Consider the following 23,004-nt stretch of genomic DNA (forward strand, 5'->3'; position numbering starts at 1 on the left):
AATTGAGTTAACACAATTAAGGTGGAAAATAAGATTAATCACTTACCTGCCGAATCAACGTCATCAATAACAATGGTGATATTTTCGCCCTCCGGGGCCGATGCTCGTCTCTGAGGCTGATCAGTGTTCGGTAAATCAAGTGAATGTGTACTAAGGGTTCGTCCTGGGGTAATTCGAGTAAACTTCGAGACTAGAATAGTATATATTTAAGTGACGAGAAAAAGAAACAATATTAAATAATTAATTATCTCCATCTAATTATTATTATTATTATTATTATATTATGATAGATATAAAAATCAGACTAGAAACTGAAATGATTATTAGACAATCTTTACAATTATCACTTGGAAGGGAACAGAAAAAATTATAATGAATATTATAATCACTTGATTAATTATAATAAATACATGATAATCATTATGATTAATCTGATTGAGACTCAATTATAATTAAAGTTAATTGATATTTGTAAACGTAATACCAATTACATTTAATTTTAGCCTTAATCATTTTAATCACTAGATTATAGTCATGATTAAATCTCGATTGTGTATAATAATATTAAATTTGGAATCACAAATTATCATGTAATCATATTTTTCTCTCATTTTGATATATCATATCATCATCATCATCTCTCTCTCTTCTATGAGTATCATGATAATAATAGGATTTTGTTCACACCCAACTGCTTGAACAACAATAATAATCAACAAATCATGTTGATAATATTAGATTCAAATCAATAATTGGTTTAGTTTGTGATAAAATTGATTGGATACTTTTAGATTTTTTTTCTTCATGATTTTCTTGTAGATGATAAAGATTAGGATGACAACGATGATAATGATGATAATTCCTGATCCTTTATCTGTTTCAATGGTTAATGGTGGGAAAAATAATGAACGATAATGGTGATATCATGTTAAGAACTTTTTGTTTTCTTATTCGAAATTATTATCAGTTCTGAGTTCGAGAGAAAAATCTCTCTCTCTCTCTCTCTCTCTCTCTCTCTCTCTCTCTCTCTCTTTATTAGATTTATTTCTCCTTTATATCATCATCATTATTCGAATTAAATCAACAACAATCATGGAAAAATGATCATGATGATAATTGTAACCTTCCACAATTCATTCAACGTTGATTGTTAATATATTATTGTGACAAATCAAAGTTAATCACGAGATAGATATCATTAGAATAAGGTGAAATTAGGAATCGTATATACTTTTCCTAACGTGATAAAGTTCAATATCATATGAACAATATATGAATAATACGATAATTTGAGAGAGAGAGAGAGAGAGAGAGAGAAAACAATTTATAACAAAGTTCTAAACATATTCGATGAGATGTTCGAAATGATTATCATTATTATCTAATCTAATTCAATTTACTTTAATTCTAACAGTTTGACTTTTCTAATATTTATTGATTCTTAAACAAATTAAGAAGTTAATCTTGACCAATGGTCAGTGGAATAGTGTAGGTGGATAGTTGATTCATGGAACGTAATGAAGAAAAGAAAAGTTATCTTTAGATTATATTTTTTTCTGCTTCTTTTTTCTTCAGAATTCCAAGAATTTTTCTCCACCATGAAAACTTTTCCACCACAAACTTGTCAATCTTTTTCTCAGCCTTCTATTAATATCAATCCTATTACCAATCAAATGTTCATCCTGATCATCATGAAGAAAAAAGGTAATTTAATATAAACAATTTACGATTAAATAACAATCATAAGTGTATAAGTAATAATCATCATGATCAATCAATGTAATCATTACTTATTTCATTGGTTCATTTTTACAATAATTCAATTACAAATATATAAATTGAGGCTACAATTAAATCAATAAATCGGATATTGTATTATAATGATAATACCTGATGAGCAATTGAAAAAGTTTTAAATAAAAGTATACAAGGTGATTAAGTATATATAAGGTGGGAAAAAAAGTTCTGATCCAGATTAATGTAGTTCTGTTGTCGTTAATATTATTGTTGTTATCGTTGTTGCTGTGATAATCATTTTCTATTACAATTGGTTTAACCAATCACTTACACCAGGATGAAGATGAGTAAATTTGATTCCAATGTTGAATATATATAAAGAAAAGGATTCAATGAATTCAATGATGAAGATACAAGTATTAGCAGGGAGAGACTATGATTTATAAGAGAGTGAGAAACATTTACAGAGTGTGTAAGTTATTTAAAGTATTACGAATATAATATAAGACATGTACTAAAATTCATTGGGAGGGTATTCACAGTTTTGTTCACAGAATTTTCAATTTTCTCTCCCTGTAGAATGTAAAACAAGGTAAAGAAAAGGAAAGAATAAGAAAAGCAAAATGATTGACTCATTTAACTTATACACAACCAATTGAATCTGTTATAAATTGCTCACTGAACAACACTGAATATCAATTGTCTCTCTCTCTCTCTCCAACAAGTATCATCTTCACGAAATTCAACATGATTCAATTCATGAAACTCATTATGATTTACCTGGTTGTCTCTTTTACATGTTTACCTTTTTTTTCATGATAGTTTTTTACATTCTAACGGTAAAATTGAATATGAATTTTATAAGAAAAAGTCATTGGAACCTTTTCATCTCGGTCACACGATCAAAACAATACTTTTCACTGACCAGTGTAATTAATATTCTCAAATAATGACCAAGCACATTAACATTTGGTCCATTTTATTTTTTGTCTTCTTTTTTTTGGTTCATCCTTTCAACTGGTCAACAGATTGGTCATAAGTATTGTTTACTATTATCTCTACAAATGATTCACAAGATTGATAGAAAAAAAAGAGTTCCATCATCGCCATCATGATGACGATGATGATGGTCAACATTGGTCATTGATTTCATTGGGTGGTTGTAGGGTTGATGATGTGTCTGTCAAAGACTCAAAGAAGAGAGAGAGAGAGAGAGAGAGAGAGAGAGAAAGGTGTGTGAAAGTAGGTGGAAATGATTTTTTGATTCATTTTGATCGAATTCATTTGTGATTCATTTCTTGTCTTTCCCATGAGTGGTCACCTTGTGTATGTGTGTGTGTCCACTACCAATGTGAGTAACTCAATCAATCCTTTTTATATTAACAATACACATTCACATGTACACATGATTGAATCACTTGCCTTTCATCATTCTCATCATCATCATCATCACCATCGACATCAACAACAACATCAACTGACCAGGTTTCAAATCTAAATTGTATAATAATAATTTTCCTCATGAGTCAAATTATTATTTCTCAACACAACAATTTACTGACGATTACAATAACCTGGTCAATGCTGTTTTTATGTTTTTATTCAAATTGCATTTACTTTATCCCATCATACATATTAACATTTGGCTACTGTATATTATAATGTATATATACACATATATTAATATCATTGAAATTCAGTTTCCTCGTCATCATCATTCTGAATATATTTCAAGATATTCACCATTATCATGGGATCAATTTTCAATGAAACATAATGGTCAAGATACATTATAATAGTTAAGATGTTGTTGATTGACCTTTTATTGTCTTGATGTTGTTTTTAACTTTTTTTTTTCTTTGCTTCTGTTGGTGACTGATGAATCCACACACACATACACACAGGAAGAAATCAAGGAAACAGATTAATGATTTTGTTTGAATGATTAAATGGCTAATTAGGAATCAGGGTGGGGTAAAGTGGGTGGACATTTGGAAAGTGAATCTAATCAGGTTAATCAGTTTACCAGAAACTTCCGGACTTGAATTGCGTGTATGTCCAATTCGGGCAGGGTCATTGTTGGACTTGACCAGTTTTTCATTCATGTATAAAAATATTATCAACTTGAAACTTTTTTTTTTCTCTTCTTTTTGAGTGAATGGTCAATATGTATTATTAATCTACAGATTATTTTTATTCAATAACAATAATTATAATCTAAATAGAAAGAGAAAAGACTAAAATTCATTGATCCATTCAGTTCAATTTATATTACTTATCATCGTGATTGGAAAATGATTAACGAAAGATTAACCAATTACCTCAGAAACTAATCTCTGTCTCTCTCTCTCTGCTTTATTTTTAATTAGTTTAAGTTGATTAAAAGATAATCCGAAATGGATTATGTATCTTTAACAGTTATTTTTATCTTGATCCAATTGTTTTTATCTCAATTGATTATAACAATTAGAATCCGAATGTATTAATTATATTTGAATTGATATGTAAGGTTTTTGTTAATATCCTCTGTTTGTTTGTGGGAAAATCTTTACCATTTATCTTGATCGATTGAACAAGATAATCCTCATCTTCATTTTAATCATCATGATCCATAGGAAGTTCTAGTATATATATTATTTGGTGGAAGTTTAAGACTTTTTTTTTCTTTTCTCGAATTTCAGCTTTACGCTCGAAGCTACTGAGTTCTAACGATTTTCTGTCAACCTTTGACGATGAATCAAGTTAAGATGAAAAAAAAGACGAAAGAAGTGAAAAAAGTTGAAAAAGTTTTTGAAATTGTCAATGTATCACCCTTTCTATCAAGTGAATGAGTGAGATGAAAGTTCAGCAGGGAAGGAGGTAAGAGAGATGAAAGTAATATTGAATGAGAAGAAAATTCTGCGAGAGAGAGAGAGAGAGAGAGAGATAAAGTATCACAGAATAGAAATGACAGTTTTTTTGAGTTTAGAAGAAAAAAACTGTTGATTTCATCGCTCCCAAGAGATCAAGAAGAGAAAGTGAGAGAATCAGAGAGAGAAAGAGAGAGAGAGAGAGGAAATGGGAATGGAGAGGAGGTAAAAGGTGTAAAGTGGGTGCTGGCGGTGTCAATGAAGATGGAAAAGTGATGAAGTACAAGAAGAGAGTTAGAAGTGAAAATGAAATTGATTAATGTTTACCATTGGAGGTAAAATGATGTTCATCTTATCAAGTTGTTTTTTACTCATCATTTCATGGTGATTCTGAATCTACAGTGTTATTTTTTTCTGCCTTCTTTGGAATCAAAGTCAGGGTGGGAGGTGGAAAGAGAGAGAGAGAGAGAGAGAGAGAGAGAGAGAAACGGGAAAAGGAAAACGGAAAAAAGGTATAAATTGAGTGAGTAAGTGAGGGAGAAAAGGAGAGAAAGATGGTGAGATGTTAATATTAGTTTGTTATAATATTAATAATATTAAAAGGTTACTCATGCTCTTATCTAAAAGTCAGCATGTTTGTAGTTGATGATGATCATGATGAGGATGAAAATGAAGATGATGAGGGAGGTAAAGATTCAGGAATAAATATATGAAAGGATAATAAAAAATACATTCAATCCTCAAAACTACAACTACTACTCACCCACCTACCCACAGTCTCTCTCTCTCTCTTTCTTTCTTTCTTCTTTTCTCCTTTTCTTTCCACTTTCTATCTACCTGAGATTCTGATGCTTCTGAGTATTATTATTACAAGAATTACTACCTTCCTCTGAGAATGCGTGACTTTGGAACTTATCGATTTACTATTCTTATCCGGTTTCAATGTTATCACATTTCATTTTTACTAATAATTTTCTTCTTCTTTATCATCATTCTCATCCTTTGTTCAGTTGTTATCTGAATTATCATCCTCATCAACCTTGTTGTTGTGTTGCCTTTGTGTTACTCTTGTATTACCCTGAATTCACACACTCAAATGTTGGCATGTTAATATGATTTTTTCTCTCAATTCTATCCACCCTGTATTATAATATTATTACTTTTACTGTTGTTACGTTTATATAATATACATACACTTTCAACCCATTGTTCAGTGTTCATTCATTCAGAATTTGAAATTATCATCATTTATTATCATGCAGCATCATGGTAACTCTTGTTGTTTGGTAATAAAAAGGAGGAGGATGTTGTATATTATATATGGTTATAAATGAATTTGTGTTAACTAAACGTATTCATAATTTCAATTGTGTGCTAATTTTTATCTTTAATTTAAATTCAGTTGATTAAATTTATCATCAAAATTCACGAAAATCTATCCTGATAATTATTAATAAAATCCCTTCTTTTGGTATCTATTCAATGAATACATATTTATGTTAACCCTGAATCATGTATCATGAACTTTTGGTTAGCTTATTATTTGAACTTTTCTAATTATTTCCTTTAAGATAACATGATGTTTAAGTAAAGTTCCAAGAGGAAATTTTCAGGAGAAAAATTTTCTCAACTTGTAACATGAACTTATTTTCTTACTTGAAATGGTAAAGATGAAAAAAACTCTCAAGTTTTCATGGAAAGTTTCAAAATTATAAGCTGATTACTTGGTGACGGTTCTATTCATTGAATATTGCTGATTGTTGTGATATTAATTATGAAATTGAGCAAATATTCATTTGATTATTAATGAAAATGAACTAATCAATTGTTAACTTTCCACCATCATCATGGTTGATGATTTCTCATGTCTCATATGATTTATTCAGAATCGATAGAAAAATAAACCAGTCAAATAATAACTGAACCAAATCAAATTGTTATCATGTAATGTTCAATAAATTGTTAATTATCATGATACTAATCATCACCCTCATGATGATCATGAACCCAGATCTAATTGTTGTTGAAAGTTGAGCCTAAAATTTAGGAGTGAATTTGGAGTGAGGGTTTTGACAGAATAACAAAATTTTTATTATATGAACATATCATCATCTTTATCATCACCATCATGAATCAAGGTTTTAGTAAAATAATTTATCATCATGATGATTATTCAGTCAACTTGGAATTTAGGGGGAAAAATTATTATGTGCTTACAGCAAGGTGAGTTTTCAGGTGAGTAGAGCTATGAAGATGACCCAGTTTACCATGATGATGAGACTTTTGTTGTTCTAATAGATTTCAATGAGATACTCGAGCAGAAAACTGAAAGTAACAGGTAAACATTTTCGAGAGAGAATGAAAATTTATATTCTCTTCTTATCCTCCACCCACTACTCACCTTTCTTGATTCTCTACCTGATACTGGTTCTCTCTCTCTCTCTTCAATGATATTATCTTTATATATCATTACTCATTCTGACGAAACAATTATCATTTTTATCATGTGAAATTCATTCAAAATATCAACCAGAATAAATGAGTTTCCAGAATCTTTGCCATTCTCTTTTACCCTCCCTGAGTATTTATCATTATTTTCTCCTGTAAATATTACCATGAAGCTGGAATAAAAACTTTTCAAACACCTTGAAGCATTTTAAATATTAGAAAAAGAGAAAAGAGAAGAAAATTTTCTGTTCTTTTCTTCTTCCTCACCAAATTCAATTAAATCATAATTAAAATCATCATGTTTATCAATATTCTCACTTTAATAATCATCTCATGCATCAATTGGATTCTCTGAAATTCTGGAGCTTAAAAATATCTTGATAAAACCAGAAACTAAGAGAAATTATCAAATCTGTTGGGAAAATTATTCTTTCACCAAAAACTAAAGGAAAGAGAAAAAAACTTTCATCATTAACGTTGAACTTTTGACCATTACTGATGGAAAACTTCATCTGAGTTTCAATCATAATCATCAAGAAATTCATGAATTCTTGTTTCTTTTTTATTCTCACTTTTCCACTCGAGCAAAATTTATTCGTACCTAAACTCAGAGTCAAAATGTCTCACTCTCACTCTCTCTCTCCCTCTATCCGTTAATGTTGATTAATTAGTTTTAATTTGATCAAAAGCTCATTTAATTAATGATTTTGATCAAATAATTAGTGCAACTACAAAGGTAAAAGATTATATAGATTGATCTCAATTAGCTTGTAATTAAAAAGCGATTCATCATAATCAGAACTTTTTTTTACCACTCTTTTTATCTCACCACCGTCACCACCAACTACTCCAAACTTTTTGACTTGAATCTTGAGCTTTTTTCCTTGTTCAGTTTTCATAATTATTATGATGGTGAACAATAAGATGAAAATTCTTTCAAGATGTAAGATTGCTAAAGATTATTGCCTGAAGAGCTGAATGTTCATGGTATAAGCTTGAAGAAAGCAAAGAAAAAAATTAAGAGTCGTTTCAAGAGTAAAAAATTGAAAAGGAAGAAGTGAAGAAAAAAAAAGGAATGAGAGAGAGAGAGAGAGAGAGAGAAATAAATGTGCCAAGATGATGAGAAGAGAAATGATCTACCTAATCATCCTCATCATCGTCATTATAATTTTCATCATCATTTTCCACCCCGAAACCGTAGTGGTTTTTGAGAGAAGGTAAATTGTATAACAAGTATGTAACCACAGTTTACTTTTTCCACCTCCATGAAACATGATGAATTGAACAATATACAAAAAAATCTTCCACCAGTTTACACATCCCTATCTCCCTCTCTCTCTCTCTCTCAGCTAATGATGTTAATATCAAGGGATGAAGATGAAAAGATAAACCTTTGGGTGTGGATAATGATGAGGTAGAAAGATACTTTTGAGAGATAAACATTTGGATTTAGATTTGCAAAGATAACCAGAAATCAAGGAGCTAAAGTTTGTTGTTGTCTTTATTGAAAGTTCATCGTTCATCATTTCTGTTTTTTTTGTGTACTATTAAAACTGAATTGGATTAGGAATAGTAAATGGAATTGAGAATAAGAAAACAAAAGGAAAACTTTAAACAATTGGATATAATGTTCTGAAGCTCATGAAGATGAGAAATACAAAGTAATATGTACAAGATGATGATGAATGAAAGAGTAAGAGTGTCAAGAGTGATGATGATTTTTTTTGCTTTGAAAGGTGGAAAAGTACATGTATATATTATATGCAATGTGAAAGTATATTAAAGGTTAAAAGGAAAAATGAATAAAAGAAACATTAGAAGATGAAGATGAAGATGAAAAGGACGAAGAGATGAAGATGGAAAATGTTTACATTTAGAGAGAAAAAGTGATAGAGTAGAGAGAGAGAGAGAGAGAGAGAGAGAGAGAGAGAGAGAGATGAAATGATTTTCCTTCAATTGGAATATGTAAGATGGAAAATGATTGTAACTAATAGCAACAGGTAACTCGATTTCTGCCATTTTCATGGTGATTTTTATCTGTAGATGGCGCAGATTTTATCATCTTTATGTCATCATCATTTCTTATTATATAATGATATTAAATTTCTTCATCATGTTTACCCTCATCATTTCAATCATTTGGATTCTAAGTTCTAACCAGTGTTCAGTTTACCTTATTCCATAAATTCTTAGCAGGATTTTGTTTTCATTCCTCTTACCTTATTGATAATCTTTTCATTTTGTTCTTCATCATTTTTACCATCATCATCATTCAAAATGCTCATTTTCTCAAAAATTCTCATATTCATTCAGAACATTCTTCATGTTTTTTTATCTTTCTATGTTATTGAATAAACAGAAGGGATAATAAAAAATCTTTCTCTCAATTTTTGGATTCTACTCTTACCTTTTACTTTCTACCTACGCAAATTCAATGATCAAAGAGCATGAAAATGATGATATTATGATGATGATGATGTTGGTGGTAGTGGTGATGGTAATGCTGTAATATGATAAAAGTATATGAGTGAGAAATGAAGTAGGATTGAGTGAGAGAGAGAGAGAGAGAGAGAGAGAGAGAGAGAGAGAGAGAGAGATGAAGATAGTTCTTATTCATTGAAATGTGAAAGTAGAATTATAAAGAAATTGCAACGTGACCTACAACCCCACTGGACCTTTTACATGAGGGAAAAGATGAGATGATAAAGATAATGATGATGATATAAGAGGAAGAAAGGGGAGAGGTAGAGAGCATCATCATCACAGAAAGAAAGAAAATGTAAAAGTAAGAGGAAAAGACTTTTCTTCATCTGATCGATAATATTAACTTTTCAACATTAAGTCAATATCATTTTTCCAGTTAAGTATATAAGATGAAGATGAAGATGATAGAAAGATGAAAAAGGAAAAGAGAGAAAAGGAAACAGGTAACCTTTTATTGCTTTTAAGTATTTTTACCTTTTAGCATCTTTAACACCCATCTATCTATTTCTCTCTCTCTCTCTTCTCTCTCTCTCTCTCTCTCTCTCTCTCTCTCTCTCTCTCTCTCTCTCTCTCCTTCCACCCACTTTTCATCATCATCATTATCATTCTCATCGTATGGACAAGCATTAAACATGGTAAAAGCCTTTTCTCTTTTATATTCTCATCCTTTCTTTTTCTTTCTCTTCCTCTTCTTCTACATTTTATCTCATTATCAGAAATCCTCTGAATTCACCGATATCCGGTTCTTATACTAACTTCCTTTTCCAAGTAACTACTTCTCTAACTGTAAGTTTCACTCTTATATATTATGATAGAAGATTAAATAATATGAGATTGCTGTAATATCAATATTAACCTTGTAATTTGACCAGAAAATGAAAACAAATTAACTACTGGAGATAAACAACTGACCGAGACTAGAAAAAGGTATGAAAACCAAAAGGATAAACTGATTAACATCATGACCAAGGAAACTTGTAGCTCAATCAGGTAAATGGCCAATAATAAGAAGGTGGTAAGTGGAAGAGAGAGAGAGAGAGAGAGAGAGGTATCAAGGTAGGAAAAATACTCAACTACCTGTGTAACTAAACTGATACCCTGGTAACCTGGTAACATGTAAATTAGATGAAGAGAGAGAGAGAGAGAGAGAGAGAGAAAAGTTCTAACAATTTAATTCCTCGAAAAGTACAGTTAGAGTAGTTGATTCACATGCTAAACAGATTAACTTAATTGTTGATTTAACTTTTGCATTATAATTACTTTCTCTTGGCAAGATAATAATATATATAAATGTTGGACATTGGATTAAAGTGAACTGACCATTTCTGTCCAGTTGATTGGTTTTACTCCCTTCTATCACCAGTAAATACAACATGAGATTAATTTACTCAATCAATTGAAAACTTTTTTTTCATTTCACTAAAGTGTGTTGGTCAGTTTGTAGATATTTATTGTATTACAACTAATGGACAGTTCTAATAGTGAGATACTCAGGGTTATAATGAACAAACTAAATTGAACCAGTTCAAACAATTAGTTTCTATTTAATCAACTCTAATTAATATTAAATAAGAATCAATTTAAACCGATAATAATTAAGTTAATGGTCAATTATATATTAGTTTACATAATTATAATCATTATTTTCAGCATCAGTTTGCTTAATGATGGTTCATCATTTAGGTTAATCTGTGAACAATTTATCTTAACTCACCTTAATGGTTTACCCTTATTATTTACTAAATTTGGACAATTAACTGACCAAAGAAATGAAAACAATAACAAACAAACAAACAATTACAAGGGAAAAGATTATAATCATTATAAGGTTAAATCATTTTGCACATTGATGATTATCTTCATGATGATGATAATATTACCGTTAACTCCCACTGGATATGATGATGAAAATAATAATAGCTATACAATGATTAACTTGATTAGTGATAATATGTCAACATCATAATCATAGTGTTAATTGTTATGAAACACAGTTGACAACAATTAACTTATTGGAGCGACGATTAATCCTTGTAGGTGAATTTTCTTTAATACTTTTGCTTGTTCAATTTTCTCGTTAAATTATTCCGATTGGAATTAAATTTTATCTCTGGTTCTGATTGATTATCGTATTGTGATCATATTATTATTAACCTTTGAAAGTTATCATTTTGTGTCTAGACTTTTTTTCATGTTCATATTTCCATCCAAACTTTCATGATCTTTTTATTACTATTATGATTATCGGAATTCTGGTTGAATTATGAGAAAGAATTGATTCTCTGGTATTGGGATTAGAATTTATTATTATTTTCAACTACATTGATTGTGACCTTAATCTGTTGATTGTTAGTCTTTCGCAACCTTTGGTAAAGTTAATCTGATCAGATTGTTTCTGATGCTTATTATTATTATGATGATGATGGTGATGATCTGAGTGATGATAATGATTGATGATTGAAGATGAAATAACTATGATTTCGAGAGTATATCAAAAAAAAATGATGTTCAGTAGATGATATAAGTTATTACCATCATTATCTACTAAAAGGTACTAAGGTCAATAATTACGGCGATTTATGAGTTTCTATGAAAATGTACACATAAGATATTAGTTGTCTATTTATTAAAAAAGATGACCAAGAGGATAGAAAAGTATTAAGAGAGAGAGAGAGAGAAGATGAAAAGGAGTTGAGTGGGTAGTTTTATGTATTGTTCATTAAACCGAAAGAGAAAAGAGTGAGGGAGAGAGTAATGGTCAGTCCATTGTAGTTTATCAATTGACCAGAATCTCATACCACCATTTTCGAGTACAATATGATTTTAGGTAATAATGAAAATAATATAACTTGACATGAAAAGATGAATGAAATGTTTAAGGTGAAGAGGTAAAAATAAGCAGAGAGAGAGAGAGAGAGAGATAAAGATGAGGCATAAAGATTTTGTGGTCAATAAATGGGTGATAAATGATTACTGGTCATGATGATACTGACCAGTACAACTTTACTAGCAAATAAAGATACAACGAATAGTAAAAGAGTGAGAGAGAAAATCTGAAAAAGATGATGAGAAGGCTAAAGATGAAACGATTTCAAAATGATAAAGATAAAGTGTACTTTCATGATGATGGTGATGGTGAACATGATGATAATCATTTTCTTTATCTTCATTGAGTTCTTTAAAGATTCTTATCATACGTTAAGAATCCCTGGAGACATTAAAAACTTTTTTTTCTAACAACCTGAATAACCATGATGGTGGAAAGACATGATAGAATGAGGAAAAATAAGACATTTCATGAAATCACCATGAAAAGAGTAAAAGAAAGACCATGAAGATGATGACTAAAGGTGGATGATAATGATGTGAAAGAAGAAGCAGAAGAAGAAGGAAAAAGATGAAGAGATTGATTTCATGTGATTAAATAGCTTTCAATCGATTTTTCTACCTTTCCAACTTTGTCTCTCTCTCTCTCACTCACTCACTCACTTCATTTGCTCATCTTCATGAAATGAATCACCACCGATGAATATTTATCCATCATAGAAACGATAATCATAATGAACAATCAATTAACCAATTGAGATTCTGACTGAATTCATGATTTATCGTTGATGTTGTTTAATAGTCAAATTATAATCAATAAAATTGATTTAACCAGCAAGAGGTTAATATGATTATTATCATGAATGAAAATTTATCTCACACAGAATCTATTAACCTATTATAATAGTTGCACTCAAACAGAGATAATTTCAAATTCCTAATGAACTCGAAAATCATTAACTAAATTCAAATGATCATCATGAAAACTTTTTTTTTATATTAATACAAATAAAAAAAGATACAAAATTGAAAGTTAATCTTTCACATGATTCAGTTGTTCATCTTGATGGAAAGTGTTATGAAATTATCACGATTAAATGATATGTGATGATAATCGTTCTTATTGTTTATTTATATCGACGAAAGAACAACAAAAAAAAAGTTTCTTGTTATCACTCAGGTAAAAGATCTGAATGATTATTACTAAGAGAAATGATGAAGATGATGAAAGAAGAAGAGAGAAAAGAAAGAGAACAAATAAATCGTAATATTTGCCTCTTCATCTCTCAACCACTCCTTCTCCATCCTCATCATTTTTTTCCACCTCCACTTGACTGACATGATTGTCAGGAGAAATTGGAAGAAGCAAGAAAAGTAGAAGGAAAAAAAATTCTTTTTTTTTCTCTACTTTCATTTTCTTTTACAATATGTTATCAACAATTTCTTCCCATTATTAGGTATTGATACATTTTTCCTTTTATCTTCTTCATCATCATCAGCATCATATTAGTTTATCATGTCTACCTGTGGAAAGAGTGATGAAATTTCCTCTTCTAATGATGAAGATAAAATGATTATCATCATCATCATGATGACATAATCAAATTGTCATAGGTAATAAAATGAAAACTATACCAGAGGGTAAATTAGTTTTGTTTGTGAGACTATCATGATGATACTGATGATGAAAGAGACAAGGGAGTTGAAGGATGACACAGGTAAGAGGGTGGGGCTGGTTATCTGATATTGCATACTTTGAGTTTATTACAGATAATATTTGATAACTTTGAATAAATTGACTTGTAAATATTGATAACTTTTACCTCCTTTTCATATGAAACTGTAACTCTCTGAGGACAGAATTGAAAATTACATGGTAAGTATACATTGAGTTACATATGAATGAAAATTTATGTATTCAGAGAAAGAAACAAAAAAACTTTCTTTTTTGTTCTTTTAACAAGTTCGAGAAGAAAATATCAAGTTCGAAAAGTTTTTAATAATTTATGGTTTTTCTCCGTCTTGTTATTAATATTATTTTCGTCGTTAATATTATATTTATATATTGAGCAGAAATTTGGGTTTTGGAAACTTTGACTCTTGGATTCTCAGAAATTTTCTACTTTTTGTCTGAAAAGAAGAGAAGTCAAAGACTCATCTTACCTGTTCTGATGGTATTCTTGGTAATGCTCGTCCAGTGCTTGACCGGCGGGGGAAACAATCCTTGAGGGTTAAATGGTGATTATCGACAGCACCATTGTCCACCAATACTGAAGGTATGGATCGCCTTTGGGTTGGTAAAGGTCCAATTGTTGCTGGTGTAAAGAGAGAAAGGAAAATGTTTAAATATTTTCTGATGAGATTGATGATCAATATTATGGTGGAAAGAAATCAGAATGAACAAAAAAAAGAATTGATGATTGAAAGGAGGAAATTATTTCATCATCTTCATGATCAACTTTAGCTATTTATCGATAGATCGAACTGCAAGTGAAAAAAAAAGAAAAAAAAAGTTTTCAAATTTTGGGAGAAGAAAAAATTGTAATAATAATATTCTTGCTGGTGATGATATAACCATAGAGAAAAGTTTGTGAACCATGATGATAATTTAACATGGAAACATAAATAATACACATGATTTAGAATGAAATAAAATCGTTGATAATCATGATAAATAACATGATGATGAAGGTAAAGGTAAATAAAATGTGTGACATTCAAGAAACCAGAAAATGCAAAAAGGTAATAAGATGAAGACAGAAAAGTTTGATGATGTAAATGCAAGGATGATGATAACGAATGGAAGAGTGAGAGCGAGAGAGAGAGAGATGAAGATAAGAATGTAAATATCAATCAATATATATTCACAACCAGGAAAACTAGGTAACTAGTGATAAACATAATCATTTGGTGGTAAAAAAAACTAGGTGACAATGGATTTACCTATTGGAACTGAATCAATTCAGTGTAAATATTAATACATCTGAACAAATTATCAGAATCAATAAGAAGTGGGAATGATTTGATTCACTTTAACTTGGTATCATTTTACAGCTACATTGATGATAATGATGATAAATATATTAATATAACATTGATTATGATGATTAACTTGAAAGGTTGAGTTGCAATTTTAGTGTATTAATATATCAATTATAGTAATAAACATTTCATTGTTTGTGACTCATTAAAAAGGTAAGTATATTATCATCATTATTATTATTATCAAATCAACGGTGGCTATCATCATGTGTCTCATTGTGAGTATATAACATGATGTTGATTAATACATTGAATTGATAGACTGAACCTCATCATCTTTTAGATGATGATGATTGTAGGAGTTATAATGATAAGTGATAGTGAGTTAAAGTTATATTGATAAAATTATCTCTATTATTGATATAATAATAATAATAATTGTGATGATAATGAGGGTGAAAATGATGATGATTCTTATATTATTGTGTCATCATCTTCTTCATCAGTTTAGTTGATGATGATGATTAAAACTGGAAAGGAAACAGAATCATTATCATCATTACAAATACTTGATAATGATAATAATGAGTTATCATCTTTATATTTCTACCTTATATATTGATTGAGTTATAATATGCCGAGTAGATGAAGGATGAAGATGATAACGGTTTTCTGGATGATGGTTCTGTTGATAATTTAGTATTGATAATGAGGATGGAGAAGGTGATAAATGTGTCAAGATGATGATGATTGGAAGAGGGAGAAAAGGATAAGGTTGATTGTCGAGGTAAGTAAAAGGTATCACAAAGTTTACACTTTCTGATGGCTTAATGTCAACATGAGCTACGCTTGGTGGTTGATTATGACCTGGAAAATGAATAAAAATTAGGCGAAGGGGAATAAAAAAAGTTCCAGAGAGAAAGAGAGAGAGGAAGAGAGGAAGAGTTCGAGGAGAAAAAGTTCTTTGGTTCATTTTCGTAATTTTTTCACCATAATAATAATCTCATGAGGGTGGTAAGTTTTTTTTTCATTCTTTCAACTATTTTTCTCTTGCTGTTTCTTCATCATCATTATACAATATAATGATTCTGAGAAAGACATCACGGAAGTGGAAATCTAATCATCGTTATTGTGACTATTATTAATTATTTGCTTCAAGAAAAGAGAGTGAGTGAGTGAGTGAGTGAGTGTGTGTGTGCATGAGGAGTAAAAGTATAAATTGTGAGGTGGAGTTTTGAGTTTGATTGTTTTGCTTTTTGTTTCTGTTTTTGATTGAGTAAAATGTTATGTACTCACGTAATCCAAGCATATCTGAATCTGCTGATTCTCTTGGTGATCTTGAAAATCGGGTGATGAGGGTGACATTGATTCCTGAGGTGGGAGGGTATACGAATATCTGAAAATTCTGAAGACTGTGAATCACTTTTACGTCTGTTAAGGTCAGTTGTTGATGGAGTATACAAAGCAACATCAGAGGCAATATGACGTAAACCATTAAGATTACTGTTAGTATTTGATGAATTTAGTCCTCCCCCACCATTACCACTGCTTCCACTGTTAATTAAATTGTTCATATTATGATGATAGTTAGCATTATTCTCATTATAAATAATTGGTAAATTGTAAATGTTATTATTATTATTTTGATTGTTTCGCTTTGTTATTCCTACTCCTCCAATCCTACCACCAGGTTCCCATGATGATGAACTTTCTGAACTATTGATTGCACCATAAGAAGCACAGATTAATGGATTAGTTGAGCCTAACATATTGTTGTTGTTCGTGTTGCTGTTGGGATTATAATGAGAGGAAATTACTGAGGGTGGGGTTGGTGTATTAGTTAAACTGCCGCCGGGGTTATACTGAAGGTGATTATGTGGATTTTGTTGTTGATTATGTAAATTTGATGGATCACAGAGTTCATCTGGATTAACCAGCTTACGAGCACTTTGATGAACTGACCGTGACCGTTGAGATCGACGTCTTTTCAATGTACTAAGATCACTATTGGCTCCAAATTGTTGTGAACTGTCCAATGTTGTAGAGTCCATAATGTAATCTTCGAGTGAACTATCTGAGGCTGAAAACGATTTTCCTAAAACTCGACCTGAAGATTGAATAGTCTCGTTTGGTAGAGCAGAATGATTTGGGTTGATCATCATATTGTTACCTGTCAACGGTTGATTACCAATAATGGGTAATAGTCCATCACGAGATCGAAATTGATCAATTTCGTTACGCTTTAGACCATCGCTCATTGCGGAGACACTTCGAATAGCCTCATCAGAGGTTCTTCTTTCATCTAAACCTTCAGCTGAAGAATATCGAGTTTTAGACACTACGATTGAAGAGTAACGTCTCTGAGGCTGTTGTCCGGTCGTTAATCCTCCCGAAGTGGACATAAAGTTGCGCCCTGATGTAGCATCATATCGACCCGTTAATGTTGCATTAATTGAATACCCTGTTGATGGTTTAAACCTGGAGCTCTAAGAGTGAGTTCACTTTTCAAGTCAACAACCGCTGAACGATCAGTTGTGGTCTCAATGTTTGAAGGCCGTCTCTGATTCTATGTAATTCAAAGTTCGAAGGTACAGTTAAACTTTTGTGCAACAAAAACGACAGACAATTTTCTTCTTACCTGAAATGAGTCTTTCATGGTAACGATGGTTGATCGTCGACGTCCAGTTACAAGAGAGGAAGGAATTGTTAGTCCAAGTTCGGTTAAAGTTGCGACTGCAGGTTGAGTTCCTCTTCGACGACAAAATGAACACATCCAAAGCTATAAAGAAGCAAAATCGACAATAGAACATGAAAGACATACAAAGAATTCGAAGGAAAAAGAAGAATAAAAAACATCTCAAGGATAATGTAAATTCCATGCATATTTTATGTATTTCTATTCCCTGAGCACAATAATATTAAAGTGAATTCAATTTACGATAAAAATTACGAAACAAAAATCAGAGTAATTTTAATTTCTTTATGAATATTTAAGTTTGTTTGTTGGTTTTTCGTCTTATTCCAATTTGTTGGACTTTTATTGTTTTTATTTTCCAAATTTCGAAAATGAAAAAAAAAATTATTTGCTAACCTTTTCCTTTGATTTATCAGAATAAGATGAACAATCTTCACAAATCGGCTCAGAACAAGTATCGCAATAATTGCAAACCTCAGTGGTCAGTATTTTCTTTCTACAGGTTCGACAATTACCAATAAGTTGAGCACTTGCTGAAGGTGATTGAGCTGTTGGTGAACTAATTGTGAGTCCATCTTTCTTGTCACTTGAATTAGTTTTCATTTGCCTTAGTTATCCATAGTTATGGTCAAGCAGAGCAAAAAAAAGAAAGCAAGTAAAAGTAAACATGAAGGACAAAATAATATTTGAAGAAATAGACAGAGAGAGAGAGAGAGAAAATCCAAGTAAAGATAAAATAAAAAAGAGTTCAGTTCAATTCAATTTACAAACAGAAAATAAAATCAGCAGTTATCACAAAAGAAAAGCAATATTATATTAATAACAAACAATCAAGTTGTATGAGAGATGTTGAGAGAGTTCGGGAGGGGTGGCCAGTAGAAAATTAAATTTAGGTTAGGTTTCCATTGTTAGAAGTGACCAAACATAAGATTCAGTTGAAGTTGGTCAAGTTGTTTGGTCAAGTTTGTTGCGAGGATTTAAGTTATTATTACCATTGTTATTGTATTTGATTGATAATATTAGTGATGAACAAAAATTGGGGAAGAAGAGAAAATTATAAATCAACAACATGGTTATTGTTAAATAGTGAATCAGTGAGGTGGTCAATAGGTTGACCAGGTAGTGGAAAATAAGAGGAAGAGGAAAAGAGGGAGAGAGATAAAGTAGAAATCATTATATTGAACATAGTAGATTTAATGAGATGGTAACAGAATTTTCCATCAGAGTTTATGATCCATTGTCATCAGTAATTTTCCACCATCATCATCAAGTGATTATAATGATCCAGTGATAGTTTGATAATAATTTTTCCACAATTGATTATCATGATGACGATAATTAAAGGTGTCACATGGAATTGTGGATGTGTTAAATTTTAGAGAGAGAGAGAGAGAGAGAGAGAGAAAATATTGATCAGAACTTTTTATTCTGTATCAGAATCGATGAATAGTAGAGCAGAAAAGTAAACAATTTCGAAACTTTTTCGTATTTTCCTCATTCTTTTAGAACTTTTATTTAAATTTCTCTTTCCCTGTTTTTTTTGGTCGAATTTACCTAATCGTCATGATTACTGAAGAGTTAATTAACCATTCATCATGATTAATTGATAATTAGAATTAAAATTATGTTAATTAGTTTGATTTTAATAATTATCTTTTTTTTCCCTCTTCAATTCTTTCCATTCAAAATTCGAGAAAAATTTTACATTACAAAAAGAGAGAAGAGAGAAAGAGAAAAACTTTTTTTACTTTCCGAGTTTCGATTGAATTAGTGTGCTGAACTTTTCTTGCTTTCATAGTGATAATTTGTCATCCTCATTAACATCATCATGTTTAACTGTTACAATATTTTTCTCTCCAAATTAGAACTTGAATCAATTTCCATTTGTCTAGAGATGCGAGTAGATTGAACATAGAGAGAGAGAGAGATCGAGTATATGATTTATTCAGATAATCATTAATATCGTATACATGGAGCATACAATTCATGATATTAGTTGGTTATTATGCTTAGTGTGTTCAGGGAATAAATTCACTCCCACTCAGTGAGTGTGTATATGTGTTTGTATAACTGAATAACCTCCTACTCATTTTGAAGAAATTGAAACAGAATTCAAATGAAAAAAAGAAGAAACTTTTTTTTCTATTACTTTTCTAACTCTTTATCCTCTTATTGATATTGATTATTAATTCAATCCGCATCCTCATCTTCAACTTATCCCTTTTAACTTGTTACTTTCATGAGTTCATATTGAAGATTGAGAGTAAGAGTAAGAGAGAGAGAAAGAGAGAGAGAGAGAGAAGATAGGAAAGAAAGAGGATGAGAAGCTGAGAGTAGGAACAGTAAAGATTATCTCCTGAAAGAAACTTTTGTTTCAATATATTGGATATTTTCCCGATTTCTGGTTGATTTTTTTTTTCGAAATAGAAAACTAATCAATCCAGAAAAACTTTATCATTTATCGTTTTTATCTTCAGGCTCATCTTTTATTTGCTTTCTCTTAGTAAGCTCTTCACACCAACAATATCACCACCATCATGAACACAGTAACAACCATTGAGACAAAAGTTGATTTTTAGATAGCACACAATTTGGTGTTTATTTTACCTTAAGAGATGCAGAAAAAAAGATGCTCAAGATGATAACGAAAAGATAAGCAGAGAGAGAGAGAACTGAAGGAAGATAGAATTTTTTGTATGCTCATTACCTCTCGCTCTCCCTTTTCCCCTATTGATCTTCCCTCTTCATGATTTTGGAATTTCATTAATAATTCTCATCTTAAGAACTCAGACTTTCGATATATCTTTCATTCATCTCTCTCTCTCTCTCTCTCTCTCTCTCTCTCACCTTGTAACTCCTATTCTCCAATCATTTATATTATATAAAGATAAACCTGAGTGAGTTTGATAATATCTCACATAGAAAAAAAGATGAAGATGAAAAGGTTTGATGCTAAGGAAGAGAACAGATCAATATTCAACCTTAATCTGATTTGATGCTTCACCAAATTTACTATTCTATCTACAACTTTATCTTCATCTTTAGCTTTACCTTCCCCATTTTCTTAAGAGTCTCCCCTGTATTCTAGATACAAGAAAAATAATACTCTACACATTTTCCACCCTCCACACTCAGCATAAACTCCTCGTTCCCCCTTCACTGTGTGTATCTATTCAATTCAATAATACTTGTGAATACTCTTTATATTTTTCTCCATGGAAAAGATTATGTTAGAACTAAATTTTCTTTTCTCCTTCTCTTTTTACCTTAGGTCAATGTTCATATGGATGAAAAAGTAAAATTTTCATCATATTCAGATTTAATTCATTCCTCATGAGCTCAGATTCCAGTTCAATATATATTTTATCATTTCCTCTTTCTCATTCGGAATTCTCTCCCTCTTACTCTTTCTCGAGAAAATAATAATAATAATATTTATTTTATGCTTAGAACTTGAAAATTTATGGAAAATAAAATGATTTCATGATGATGATTAGAATGAAATGAAATGAAATCAAATCAAAGAACTGATAAACTTTCAATCTTTTTTTCCATGAGTTTGAGTTGAGAAAAAAACTGAGAGAAAGAACAAAAAATAATAAGAAAACTGTTCGATTGATAATAATAGTTTTATTAATGTTGAATTTGATTCCTCATGATTTAATGTTATCATGAACTTTTATTTCTTGACTCACTCACTCACTCTCTCTCTCTTTCTCTATCAAAAAAAGCAAAAAACAGTTTCCATGAATCAACCAGGGGATACATGGATAGAATTTTGAAAAATGAATGAATGATACATCTAATGAAAAGATTGATTAATTGTATTGTATATTCAATGATGTTCATTAAGAAATTACTTATAATTCAACCATGATGATGATGACGGATAAAAGTTTCAAGTTTATTTTCATTTTTCTTTCCAAAAGTTTGATAATCATGATAATAGGAAATTCTTTGTTTTTTTCATCTTTCTCACTCTACTTTTCACTTGGATGATTATTCAACATATGGAACTAAATGAAATTAACTCATGAAATGTTTACCTTTTCGATGAAGCTTCTCGGTGAAACTCTTCCTCTTTTGGAAAACTTTTGTAATATGTTTTCCTCTTCCGTTAGGTGAGCGGTAAGTTGATCATTAGTAAGTGATGATTGGGATTTTAATTTTGGAAAAACGGAATTCTGATCATTTGGCCGACCATTTAATTGTACACTATTATTACGATGGCCACTTACACTTGAACGTCCACTGTTGGCACTTGTATTACCTCCTGGACCGAGTAGATTACTTGTTGACTGTGAATGAGATGAAAAATGAGGTGGTTCATTTTCACTGTTTCCATTTCCAGCTTTAAATCCTAACATTCTAGAGGCAACTTTATCACGAAGTTTATTAATTAAAGGTGAACTATCATCAGAATTGTGAAGTTTATTTAAGGTGGAAAGTGGATATGAATCATTGGACAGGGAGGATGATGATCTTCCTCTATCAGAACGATATCTTGATGAACTACGAAACGAGGAAGCACTTGATGGACGTTGTATCCTTGATGGACTATTATTGTACGATGAGACACCTGATGATGAAGTAGCATTTCGATTTCCCATAATTTTCCAGAATTTTGGTCTTTTCTCTCACTTTCTCGCTCTCTTTCTCTTAACCAAAATTGAGTTAAAATGATCAACTTATATTCTAGTTTCACTTTTTTCCCCTGTTTCTTAAAGAAATAAAGGTATAAAATTCAAGTTAGAGAAGAAAAAAGAACTTTTTTTATATAAAAAAGAAAAAACTTGAAAAGGGAAAAAAATATTCCTTCGAACTACCAAAAAAAAGAAACTAAATTGTTCTAATAGCTAAAAATGTACAACAGGTAATTCACTTTGCAACACTTGGTTTCCAACATTTTGCTAACAAATAAATGGCAAATTCATGGGTCACATGAATACTCTTGAGAAGCTCTGGATTCTGTCTGAAAAAATT

The 23,004-nt window shown here is 30.6% G+C and overlaps 1 pseudogene; it reads right to left on the reverse strand.

The window, feature by feature from the left end:
- Positions 1 to 46: 46 nt before the first annotated feature.
- LOC128388706 (putative uncharacterized protein DDB_G0277255) lies at positions 47 to 22,660 on the reverse strand (annotated as a pseudogene).
- Between the last annotated feature and the right edge of the window lie 344 nt (positions 22,661 to 23,004).

The sequence above is a fragment of the Panonychus citri genome, unplaced genomic scaffold (assembly GCF_014898815.1).
Source record: "Panonychus citri isolate SS breed McGregor unplaced genomic scaffold, ASM1489881v1 Contig00005, whole genome shotgun sequence".
Classification (NCBI taxonomy): domain Eukaryota; kingdom Metazoa; phylum Arthropoda; class Arachnida; order Trombidiformes; family Tetranychidae; genus Panonychus; species Panonychus citri.